The following is a 12,355-nucleotide window of genomic DNA, read 5'->3' as shown; positions in this document are numbered from 1 at the left end:
ACCCTTTTTCATGCAGAGTCTGTAAGAGAGCTCTCATCCCCCGCAAGCATGACTCATAGTCCTCAGCAACTACTAGCAAATTATCAACGTACTGTAACAGAGTGAGTCGTGGGTTGGAGGATCTGTCCTCATGCAAATTCTCATGTAGGGCCTTGTCACAGATAGTGGGCGAATTCTTGAACCCTTGGGGAAGTGTTGTCCAGGTGAGCTGGCCTTGGAATCCTTTTTGTGTGTCAGACCACTCAAAAGCAAAAAGGTGCTGAGAATTCCTTTGATAAAGACATACAGAAAAAATGCATCCTTGAGCTCTAAGACGGTATACAAGTTTTTTGGGGGCCTATGAGAGAGAGGAGGGTATAGGGGTTAGGCACCGTCGGGTGGATATCTTCAACCCATTTATTAACTTCCCACGAGTCCTGGACAAGTCAGTACTCCCCAGTCTCGGCCTATTTGACGGGCAGCAAAGGTGTGTTCCATGGAGATTTGTAAGGAACTAGGTGATCCCTTGGATCACCTCCCCTTGAAGGTGGTTAATGTGTTTTCTGTTCCCTTCCTTTGCTTCCCGGGGAAGGTGGGTACTGCCGAATGTGAACAGCCATAGCTCTTGCCTTTAATTTTGCCACCACTTCAGGCTGTTCCTTGGCCAAGCCAGGGGGCTTCCCTTGCGCCCAGACCTCGGGAAACTCCTCTTATAGGATTTGGAGAAGGCTCCCCCAACTTTGTTTCCTCTGGTTTTGAGACTGGCTCATAAAGGAGGTATTCATTTACTGCTGCCATAAGCACTTGTACAGTGGGATGTCTCAAGGTTACAGTCATGCCTCCTTCTGAGAACTGAATGCCAGCTCTTAACCTGTGGAGGAGATCTCATCCCATCAAGTTATATGGGGCATTAGGGATGATCAAAAATTGATGTTTAACTATTCCTGATGCGAAATTTAAAGTCCTTTCTGTTGCCCACTTATGTCTCTCTGTGCCATTTGCTCCTTGTACCCAGAATTCCTCTCCAAGTAGAGCTCTAATAGGTTTAAATAATAATGAAAATTGGGCTGCCATGTCGACCAAAAAAAAAAAAACTGATTTCCCCTCCACTTCAATTTTTACCTGAGGTTCGGGGAGGGGCTCCGAACCATAACCCCTTCAATCTCTGGTGGCAAGCATTGTTGTCTTCCTTTTGGGGAACTCCCTGGCCCAATGTTCTCTTTCCTTAGAGTAACCACACTGATCTGAATCTAAGTCTTCCTGCCTGCCTTCTCTGTGCTTAGGCTTTTCCTTCCATTTACTATCCCCTACATATCTCCTCTCTGCCTCATGTAATGCCAAAACGTAAACCAGTTTTATGTGTCTGCTTTTCATCCTCCTGTGCATCCCTCTCATTAAGCACCTTTTTGGCTATTCCCACTAACTCAGTCATATTCTTCCCTTCAAATCCTTCAATTTTCTGAAGTTCCCTATATCTAGGGTGACTGACTGACAAAGCAAGATCGTCTAAGTGAACTATCGTGCAACTTCCCTGAAATTTACCTCAAGTTGTCTATCTTAAGTAAACAAACATTTAAAGACAATCAAATCTAGAATTTAACATCCATAAAGGTGTGTTATTAAAACATAACTTTTCTCTCTAAAATAACCCTCATTTTCATAGATAGCCAAATCAGGACTAATTTATTTGAAAACAAGTCCTGTTTTAACAAGCTTGGCCTAATTGTTTACATAAGCTCAGCAAGAACAGTGAAGGATCATATAAATCTTTTAGAATCTGCTCTGCTGGAACTTCTCATAAGGAATCTCTAGGTTGAACTTATGATAGCCTCTCCAGGCCAGAAGCCAAGCTACATACTTGCCATCAGACATGCCTGCTATACTTGTTAATTTGGGTGATTTTTTTCTTCCTGAGGCCCCCAAAGAATCCTGTGGTTCCTGCACCTGCCAGGAAATAACATCCTTTACTCACCTGGTGAGGCTGCTGCTAACTCTGTAAGCAAGGTATCAGGCCAACAGTTTCAAAGGGCTTTACGGTTCCAGGTTTTATAAAGTCAACCTTAGTTCCTTTAATCTCTCTAGTCATATATGAGTCTTTTCTAATATGGCATTCCAGTATAAAGCCATGGAAAAATAAAATAAGCAGTCTTTCCAATGATGACCTGTTATAAGGAGAATGGATTCTTATTGAACTTATGCAAATGACTGATTGCCATGGAAGAAAGAACACTTGCAGAGGCTTTTTGATTTCAGAGGGTTCAGATAGAAGAAAGATTTGAATACATTGATTTGGCTACAAATGACTACATTTTATCTTTCTAAGTTAAAGATAACTTAAGAGTAAGTTTCCCTAGTCTGGAAGAGCAAACATAAGACAAAACATCAAGAGATACAACATTACAGTCTTTCAGTTTACCTATTCTCCTGTGAATAATTCTGGTTTAGTCCGAAAGCACTTTTTTTCCCCAATTTATTTATTTTCAGAAAAACAGTATTCATTATTTTTTCACCACACCCAGTGCTCCATGCTGGTCTATAATACCCACCAGCTGGTACCCCAACCTCCCACCCCCCCACCACTTCAAACCCCTCAGATTGTTTTTCAGAGTCCATAGTCTCTCATGGTTCACCTCCCCTTCCAATTCACCCAAATTCCCTACTCCATTCTAACGCCACTTGTCCTCCATGCTATTTGTTATGCTCCACAAATAAGTGAAACCATATGATAATTGACTCTCTCTGCTTGACTTATTTCACTCAGCATAATCTCTTCCAGTCCCGTCCATGTTGCTACATAAGTTGGGTATTCATCCTTTCTGATGGAGGCATAATACTCCATAGTGTATATGGACCACATCTTCCTTATCCATTCATCCGTTGAAGGGCATCTTGGTTCTTTCCATAGTTTGGCGACTGTGGCCATTGCTGCTATAAACATTGGGGTACAGATGGCCCTTCTTTTCACGACATCTGTGTCTTTGGGTAAACACCCAGGAGTGTTTAAGTGGCATGGCTCTCCAAAGAGGCTGCACCAACTTGCATTCCCACCAACAGTGTAAGAGGGTTCCCCTTTTTCCACATCCTCTCCAACACATGTTGTTTCCCGTTTTGTTAATTTTGGTCATTCTAACTGGTGTAAGGTGATGATATCTCAATGTGGTTTTAATTTGAATCTCCCTGAGGGCTAATGATGATGAGCATGTTTTCATGTGTCTGATAGCCATTTGTATGTCTTGATTGGAGAAGTGTCTGTTCATATCTTCTGCCCATTTTTTGATGTGTTTGTCTGTTTCGTGTGGGTTGAGTTTGAGGAGTTCATTATAGATCCTGGATATCAACCTTTTGTCTGTACTGTCATTTGCAAATATCTTCTCCCATTCTGGGGAGAATGGGAGAAGATATTTCTCCCATTGCCTCTTTGTTTTTTTGATTGTTTCCTTTGCTGTGCAGAAGCTTTTGATTTTGATGAAGTCCCAGAAGTTTATTTTCGCTTTTGTTTCCTTTGCCTTTGGAGACGTATCTTGAAAGAAGTTGCTGTGGCTGATATCAAAGAGATTTCTGCCTATCTTCTCCTCTAAGATTCTGATGGATTCTGTCTCAGGTTGAGGTCTTTCATCCATTTTGAGTTGATCTTTGTGTACGGTGTAAGAGAATGGTCGAGTTTCATTCTTCTACATATAGCTGTCCAGTTTTCCCAGCACCATTTATTGAAGAGACTGCCTTTTTTCCACTGTATATTTTTTCCTGTTCTGTCAAAGATTAATTGGCCATAGAGTTGAGGGTCCATATTAGGGCTCTCTACTCTGTTCCACTGGTCTATGTGTCTGTTTTTATGCCAGTACCATGCTGTCTTGGTGATCACAGCTTTGAAATAAAGCTTGAAATCAGGTAAGGTGATGCCGCCAGCTTTATTTTTGTTTTTCAACATTTCCTTAGCGATTCGGGGTCTCTTCTGATTCCATAAAAATTTTAGGATTATTTGCTCCAGCTTTTTGAAGAATGCCGGTGGAATTTTGATCGGAATGGCATTAAAAGTATAGATTGCTCTAGGCAGTATAGACATTTTAACAATGTTTATTCTTCCGATCCAGGAGCATGGAATGGTCTTCCATCTTTTTTTGTCTTCTTCAATTTCTTTCATGAGTGTTCTATAGTTCCTCAAGTACAGATCCTTTACCTCTTTAGTTAGGTTTATTCCAAGCTATCCTATGGTTCTTGGTGGTGTAGTAAATGGAATCGATTCTCTAATTTCCCTTTCTGTATTTTCATTGTTAGTGTATAAGAAAGCCACTGATTTCTGCACATTGACTTTGTATCCTGCCACGTTGCTGAATTGCTGTATGAGTTCTAGTAGTTTGGGGGTGGAGTCTTTGGGGATTTCCATATAAAGAATCATGTCATCTGCGAAGAGAGAGAGTTTGACTGCTTCATTACCAATTTCGATACATTTTATTTCTCTCTGTTGTCTGATTGCTGTTGCTAGGACTTCTAATAATATGTTGAACAAGAGTGGTGAAAGTGGGCATCCTTGTTTTGTTCCTGATCTCAGTGGGAAGGCTGCAAGCTTTTTCCCATTGAGGATGATATTTTCTGTGGGTCTTTCATAGATGGATTTGATGAGGTTCAGGAATGTTCCCTCTATCCCTATACTTGGAAGCGTTTTAATCAGGAACGGATGTTGGATTTTGTCAAATGCTTTTTCTGCATCAATTGAGAGGACCATGTGGTTCTTCTCTCTTCTCATATTAATTTTTGTATCACATTGAAAGATTTACGAATGTTGAACCATCCTTGTAGCCCAGGGATGAATCCCACCTGATCATGGTGAATAATCTTTTTAATGTGCTGTTGGATCCTGTTGGCTAGGATCTTGTTGAGAATCTTAGCATCCATATTCATCAGTGATATTGGTCTGAAATTCTCCTTTTTGGTAGGGTCCTTGCCTGGTTTGGGGATCAGGGTAATGCTGGATTCATAGAAAGAGTCTGGAAGTTTTCCTTCTGCTTCAATTTTTTGAAACAGCTTGAGGAGAATAGGTGTTATTTCTTCTTGGAAGGTTTGGTAGAATTCCCCAGGGAATCCGTCAGGTCCTGGTCTCTTGTTTTTTGGGAGGTTTTTGATCACTGATTCAATTTCGTTATTAGATATCGGTCTATTCAGGTTGTCGATTTCTTCCTGGTTCAATTTTGGTTGTTTTTATTTTTCCAGGAATGCATCCATTTCATCTAGGTTGCTAAGCTTATTGGCATATATAATATGCCGTAATAACTTCTGATGATTGTTTCTACTTCCTTGGTGTTAGTTGTGATCTGTCCCTTTCATTCATAATTTTATGAATTTGGGATTTCTCTCTTTTCTTTTGGATTAGTGTAGCCAGGGGCTTATCGATCTTATTGATTCTTTCAAAAAACCAGCTTCTAGTTTCATTGATACGTTCTACTGTATCTCTGGTTTCTCCCTCATTGATCTCAGCTCTAATCTTGATGATTTCCCTTCTTATGTGTGGAGTTAGTTTGATTTGTTGTTGATCCTCCAGTTCTTTAAGGTGTAGAGACAGCTGGAGTATTCTGGATTTTTCAATTTTTTTGAGCAAGGCTTGGATGGCTATATATTTTCCCCTTAGGACCGCCTTTGCTGTATCCCATAGGTTTTGGACCGAAGTGTCTTCATTCTCATTGGTTTCCATGAATTGTTTCAGTTCTTCTTTGATCTCCTGGTTGATCCAAGCATTCTTAAGCAAGGTGGTCTTTAGTTTCCAGGTGTTTGAGTTCCTTCGGAACTTTTCCTTGTGATTGAGCTCCAGTTTCAAAGCATTGTGATCTGAGAATATGCAGGGAATAATCTCAGTCTTTTGGTATCAGTTGAGTCCTGATTTGTGACCCAGTATGTGGTCTATTCTGGAGAAGGTTCCGTGTGCACTTGAGAAGAATGAGTATTCTGCTGTTTTAGGGTGGAATGTTCTGTATATATCTATGAGGTCCATCTGGTCCAATGTGTCATTCAGTGCTCTTGTTTCTTTATTGATTTTCTGCTTCGATGATCTGTCTAATTCTGAAAGAGGCTTGTTAAGATCTCCTACGATTAGTGTATTCATATCAATATGACTCTTTATCTTGATTAACAGTTTTCTTAAGTAATTGGCTGCTCCCATATTGGGAGCATAGATATTTACAATTGTTTGATCATCTTGGTGGATAGTCCCTTTAAGGATTATGTGGTGTCCTTCTGTATCTCTGACTACATTCTTTAGTTTGAAGTCTAATTTATCTTATATGAGAATCGCTACCCCAGCCTTCTTTTGAGTCCCATTGGCATGAAAGATGCTTCTCCACCCCTTCACTTTCAATCTGCGTGTATCTTTATGTTCAAAATGGGTCTCTTGTAGACAGCATATGGATGGGTCCTGTCTTTTTATCCAATCTGCAACCCTGTGCCGTTTTATGGGTGCATTTAGGCCATTCACATTGAGAGTGATTATTGATAGATACGTTTTTATTGACATCGAGTTACCTTTGAAGTCTTTCTTTCTGTAGACTGTCTCTATATTTCTGTTCAATGCTATTCTTGGGATTTTTCCTCTTTTATAGAACCCCCCTTAATATTACCTGCAGTATCGGCTTGGTGGTTGCATAGTCTTTTAAGCCTTGCCGGTCTTGGAAACTCTTTATCTCTCCATCCATTTTGAATGTCAGTCTTGCTGGATAAAGTATTCTTGGCTGCATGTTCTTCTCATTTAGTGCCCTGAATATATCTTGCCAGCCTCTTCTGGCTTGCCAGGTCTCTGTGGACAGGTCTGACGTTATTCTGATGGGCTTCCCTCTGTAAGTAAGAGCCTCTTTGCCCTGGCGGCTTTCAAGAGATTATACCTTCAATTATAATTTCTCAATTTGACTATCAGGTGTCGTGATGTTTTTTTGGAGTGTATAATGTTGGGTGGAGACCGTTCAGCCTCTAGTACATGAACGCTGGTTTCATTCGTGAGATTCGGAAAGTTTTCATGAAGGACTTGTTCCATGATATCTTCTAGACTTCTTTCTTTCTCCTCCACTTCAGGGATTCCAATAATTCTGACGTTGGAACGCTTCATGGCATCATTTATTTCCCTGATTCTGCTTTCGTGGGATCTAAGCTGTTTGTTCCAGACTTCCTCCTGATCCTTTCTCTCTATCTGTTTGTCTTCCAGATCACTAATTCTATCTTCTGTCTCAGTTACCCTAGCTTTGAGAGAGTTTATATTAGATTGGAACTCATTGAGAACATTGTGGACCTCCTCCCTGGTAGCTTTAAGCTCCGCCCTAACATTGTGAACATCCTGTCTGGTCGCTTTCAGTTCGGCCCTAATCAATTCTGTTTGGTCATCAATGGCTTTCTCCAACCTAGCTATTGCCTGGATAATTGTTAGCCTGAATTCTCTTTCCGACATATTGTCTATGTTGATAGCCGTTAGCTCTGTTGCAGAAGGTCCATCCTCTTTATTTTTCTTCTGCTGGGCATTCCTCCTCCTAGTCATTTTGGTGGGAGAAGACTGAACAGATGTAGCTGGATGTGTCAACTCTGGTGCAGTCAAGGTGCATCCTGGAACACACCGGAATAGTGGAAACGAGTGAATAATACAAGTTTTCCTATGAAGTAGTGGTGGTTCTCTTGTAGTCCTTTTTTTTTTTCCTTTCTTTCTTCGTTTGTTTTCTGGGGGAGGGGCCTGCCACGTGGGTTGTCAGTCAATGATGTTTCCTGAGTTGAGTCCCCCTGCCCCCCTCAAGGGGGTGGCCTCTGGGGAAACTGGTTTTTTTCAGGCTTTTGTTTTCTGGCGGGTATTTTTCTCTTGCTTGTTCATTTTTTTATTTCCTCTCACCTTGACCGCCTTTGATGATTTTTGTAGTATTAGAAGAAATCAAACTGCACCCTGATCTCCGTCTCAGAGAGAAGCCTCAGTCTGGGTGCAGAAGCTGAATAAATTCCCCCTTGGACGTTGGCAGCGCAGGTTCCAAGGTGCAGACACTGGGGGCGCAGGATCTTTGGCTCGCCCCCAAAGCCAAGGCAGTGGCGGCTGTCTGGGAGCTCCCGACCGTCAGAGAGGTTCCAAGCAGCGATCGCACACTGAGATTTTGCCGCCGGCCCGGTCTGGGAGTGCCCGGCCTTCGCTCACCTCTTTTCAGAGGCGGCTGTGGGTCGGGCGCACGTCTGGGGCACTGAAAACGGTGTGCTGGTCCGTAAGCCGCAGGCTGGGCTTTTGCGCGCCTCTGTCCAGGGAAGAGTCTCGCGCGCGCGGCTTAAACTTTGAAACAATGGCGCAGGTCAAGAAGCGCCCCCGGGCCTTAGTAACCCGGGAGAGCTGGAGGGACGTGCGCGCGCATCTCAAGCTTTGTTGTAGGGCTAGCGCGCGTTCTGCAGACCGGCTCAGCTCCCATCCCCTCACAGGAGCCGGAACCCACGCGCTCTTGGGCGCAATGGCGGCTTAGGGACCAGGAGCCGGTTTCCCCGCAGCACTCTCTCTGCCTCAGAGCCGGGGAGGCCATCTGGGACCGGGGACTTAAGCCCCTGTCCCTAGCCGCCCCGATTCCCTCAATTTACCCCCGCAATCCTTTGCTCTTTTGGAGTGCTTTCAACCAGTCTCCAAGTTAATGCTGGTCCCCAGACGCAGGGCACTCTCACTCGTATTGGGGTATTACTTTCCCACCGGTCGCCTCTGGTGGCTCCCTCCCCCTTTTGTTTATCTTCTGATATCAGTCTGCCATTCCCATCCCGCTTTACCTGCTCACTGGTGTCTTCTGCCCCTGTAGAGATCCAGACGTGTATAATTCTGATCTCAGGCTGATTTCATGGGTGATCGGAGTTCTTTGGTAGGTAATCAGCTCACTTTGGGGTACCAGCTGAAAAGACGCCTCTTCCTAGTACCCCGCCGTCTTGTCCCCCCCCCAGAGAAACATCTGAATGCAGTTTTTACTTCTGTAAATTCTTACCCATTTCAGTTCCAGAATTTCAACATATCAAAGACCTGTATTTGTCCTGAAAGTCTCCTGTGTGAATTTTATTTGAGACGGAATTTATCTTAAAAGAGAATTAAACAATTACAAATGACAAAAACTCAGAACAGATATGGTAAAGAGCTGGTGCGATGAGAATTTACAGTGTAACTGGAAAGAAAATCAGGTTACTTCTGTGACATGTAACATTTCCATAATCACAATATCAACTGGTGATCTATCAACATATTAAAACTTTAGAAAATGCATGACATTTTCCCAAATGTAACCCAAGGTTTATCATTGGTTTAAATCCTGTCAACAAGTGGTAAAACCTTAGAAAGTTTTAAAACACATGCCTAAATATAATTAGGGATGTTAAACACCTGATCAAACAAAACATAGACACTGAATTTTCTGGGCAGGCAAAGAAAAAACCATAACAGTTCAGTTAACTTAAGAAAACTTTGTCTTTTAAACAGAGAGAAAAGCAGATTTTCTATATCATTGTCTTTTTCTTTTTAAATAAGCAGATAATGAGTTTACTAGGTTTCCCTCCCATTGTGAATGATGTTGCGGAAAAAGGGAGGGGGATCTTTCAGATGCTGTCCTGCTCGCGTCCCTCGTGGGAACTTAGGAGCATCTTAGCTAAGGTCTGTTTGTATAAACCCCGGACCAGGACACTCCATGGAGTAGATGACCGTTATGCCTGCAAGACTCAGGGTGCAGCCCACTCAGACTCCATAGCAGAAGTGGAGCCATACAGACACATTCACACAGTCAGGCACTCTTCAGATTCAAACTTTCACATATCTCCTACTTTTTACATACAGAGTTGCTTTTCTCATTTCCATCAGTCTTAATTACACTTAACAGAATTTTGTACTCTTAGAAATACCTGAACCTCTACTGAAGACTGAATATAAACCAATTGTGAGTTAGTACACCAGAATACTTTAGATGGCAAATTTATCAATCAATTAAGCACAGAACGTGTTCACCAGCAGATTTCAAAAGCACAAACCCAGTTCCAGGAGCCAACACTCTAGCATTTTATCTCATTTGGATAAGACCTACATGTCCAACAAATTTAATTCCATTTGTCATTCAAGCAACTCTTCACAGTTTCAGGTTACCAAAGACTTTGGAAGCCACTTTAACAATTACCCATTAAAACCTTGAGATAGACAAATAACCATCTCCACGTCAGATGCCATGCTTTCCCGCCAGCAAGGCGGATGGTCTATGCAGTCCACGTAGGGCAAGAAAAGGTAAGGAATTCCCCAAAACAAAGGGAGTTTCGGCAGTTGCTTGGGAATATTCCTTAAAGTGTCTGTCTCAAGGTCGGTTCATCCCGCAGTGCCAGTTCTGCTTACCAAAAGTGTCTCACTAGGCACTATATTCCATGCCTGGCTCCAATGAGCCAGCATTGGGCACCTTAACCCGGCATTCGACTTACCCCAGTTGACTCCAGTCTTAGCCCTTAACACACAAAATGAGTGAGCAAGAAGCCTTACATCTATTATGAAGAACGGAGAGATGAAGTCAGAGTCCCCTTACTCTCTGCTTGCCCCATTCCTTCAATTATAACAAGCAACACAACAGACAACAAAAGGACCAGGCAAAGACAACCGCAGGTTAAAGGATTCTTACCCATAACTTGCCACTGGTGGGGGCTTTATCCCCCGACCACCTAGGGGAACTTGAGCCCCTCAACGGCCCAGGGGGATTCAAACCCCCCAATCACCCAGGGGGACTCGAACCCACTGACTGTCTTGGGGGACTCAAACTCCCCGAACGCCCACGGGGACTCGAACCCATTGTCCGTCAAGGGGGACTTGAAACCCCTGGCCTACTAGGGTGACTCGAACCCCCTCGCCTTTTAAGGGGACTCGATCCCCCAACCACCTATGGGGACCTGATACCCCGGCAGGCCCCTGACTGACTGGGGGACTTGAACACCCCAGGTACAGCCTAGGGAGACTCGAAACCCTCGAAGCCCAGGGACTCGATCCCCCTTTTGGATCTACCAGCAGAGGGATGGGGCATCCCCGCATCCACTCCAGCCCTGGGGGGCACGGCTGCATCCATCTTCTCCCTGGTACACCATACCCTGGAGCTCTAACTAGACAGACAGATAAAATCCCATGGACATACTTCTGGAGGCTTTTCCCAAAAATTCTGATGCTGACCCAGTTCTCATCATTTGAATCTGGTGCCCCCTCCAATGATTGGGTCCATAATCAAAGGAGTGAGACTAATACAAAATGAAGGTCAAGCAAAGCTTTATTTCATGCCAGTCTTGAGAATCAAACTGACTTGTCAGGGCCATCTCTTGCAAAGAGGCGACCCCTCCCAGTCTCCCAGACTAACTTTTATAAAGGTATTTAGCCAGGCTATACACACATGGCCAATGAGACTGTAATACACAGAGAACACTGCACAGTCATGCTAAATCACCACACACAGAAAAAAAAAATGCTAGGTAACACACTGGTGCCCAATTGTATTTCAATTTACCCTAGTATATATATGCATGCCTCACTGATTGGATGTCTTCACCTGGCCTGAACTTCCCTTGTATCTAGACTTTGCAAGTAAGTTCCTCTGGGAAGGTCGGGGTCAATCTAAGTTTACTGCATAGGGTCAATCTAAGTTCACTACATAATCACAAAATGACTCCCTTTGGCCAACCAGACCCTTACAGGGGAACCTTAAGCACCATAGAGAACTCCTTCTTCCAGATGGCAGGAACCAGTCTGTTGAGACTGATGTCCAACCCTCAGAGTGGGGGCCAGCTGCATGGCCAATGAGACTACAACCAATCCTGAGGGCAGCCTTGGGCACAAACAGGCATTGTGACCCTCAGCCTGAGTTTGCTTTCTAACAAGCCCTCTCAGTTGCACCACAAGGATCCCGCACTGGAGGCCTGGTATGACCCTAGGCCCAAAACATATCACTTCATGGGATTTTCCAGGCGCCCAGACCCAGAGCCTGGCTCTGGAATGGATGTTTTGGAGCACGCCTAAGATGGAAAACTGCACTCTTCCCTTCTCTGAAAAAGCCATCAAACTATGGGGAACCGCCAGGATCCTTAGAGAGGAAAAAAATCTCTCATGGACCCATGAGACCACACATGCATTGCGAGGCCATCCTAGACACACAATCCTGATAGAAAAGTCTCTGATACAGCCTTCCAGTCACCATAAATACATTTCCTGATGAGATGCCATTCAGGTTTATGCATTGGGCCTGCGATCACCTCACCACTAACCATAACCCGATTTGGGTTTGCATACTTCTCTCCCAAAACCATGGCTCACATGTTCTCCAGAATGGGGTCTCTGGAGCCACAGCACAAGACTGTGCCTGCCATCCCCAAGGAAACTGTTCCCGTCACAGTTGCCCCAAAT

The sequence above is a fragment of the Neovison vison genome, chromosome 4 (assembly GCF_020171115.1).
Source record: "Neovison vison isolate M4711 chromosome 4, ASM_NN_V1, whole genome shotgun sequence".
Classification (NCBI taxonomy): domain Eukaryota; kingdom Metazoa; phylum Chordata; class Mammalia; order Carnivora; family Mustelidae; genus Neogale; species Neogale vison.
This window is presented reverse-complemented; position numbering follows the sequence as displayed.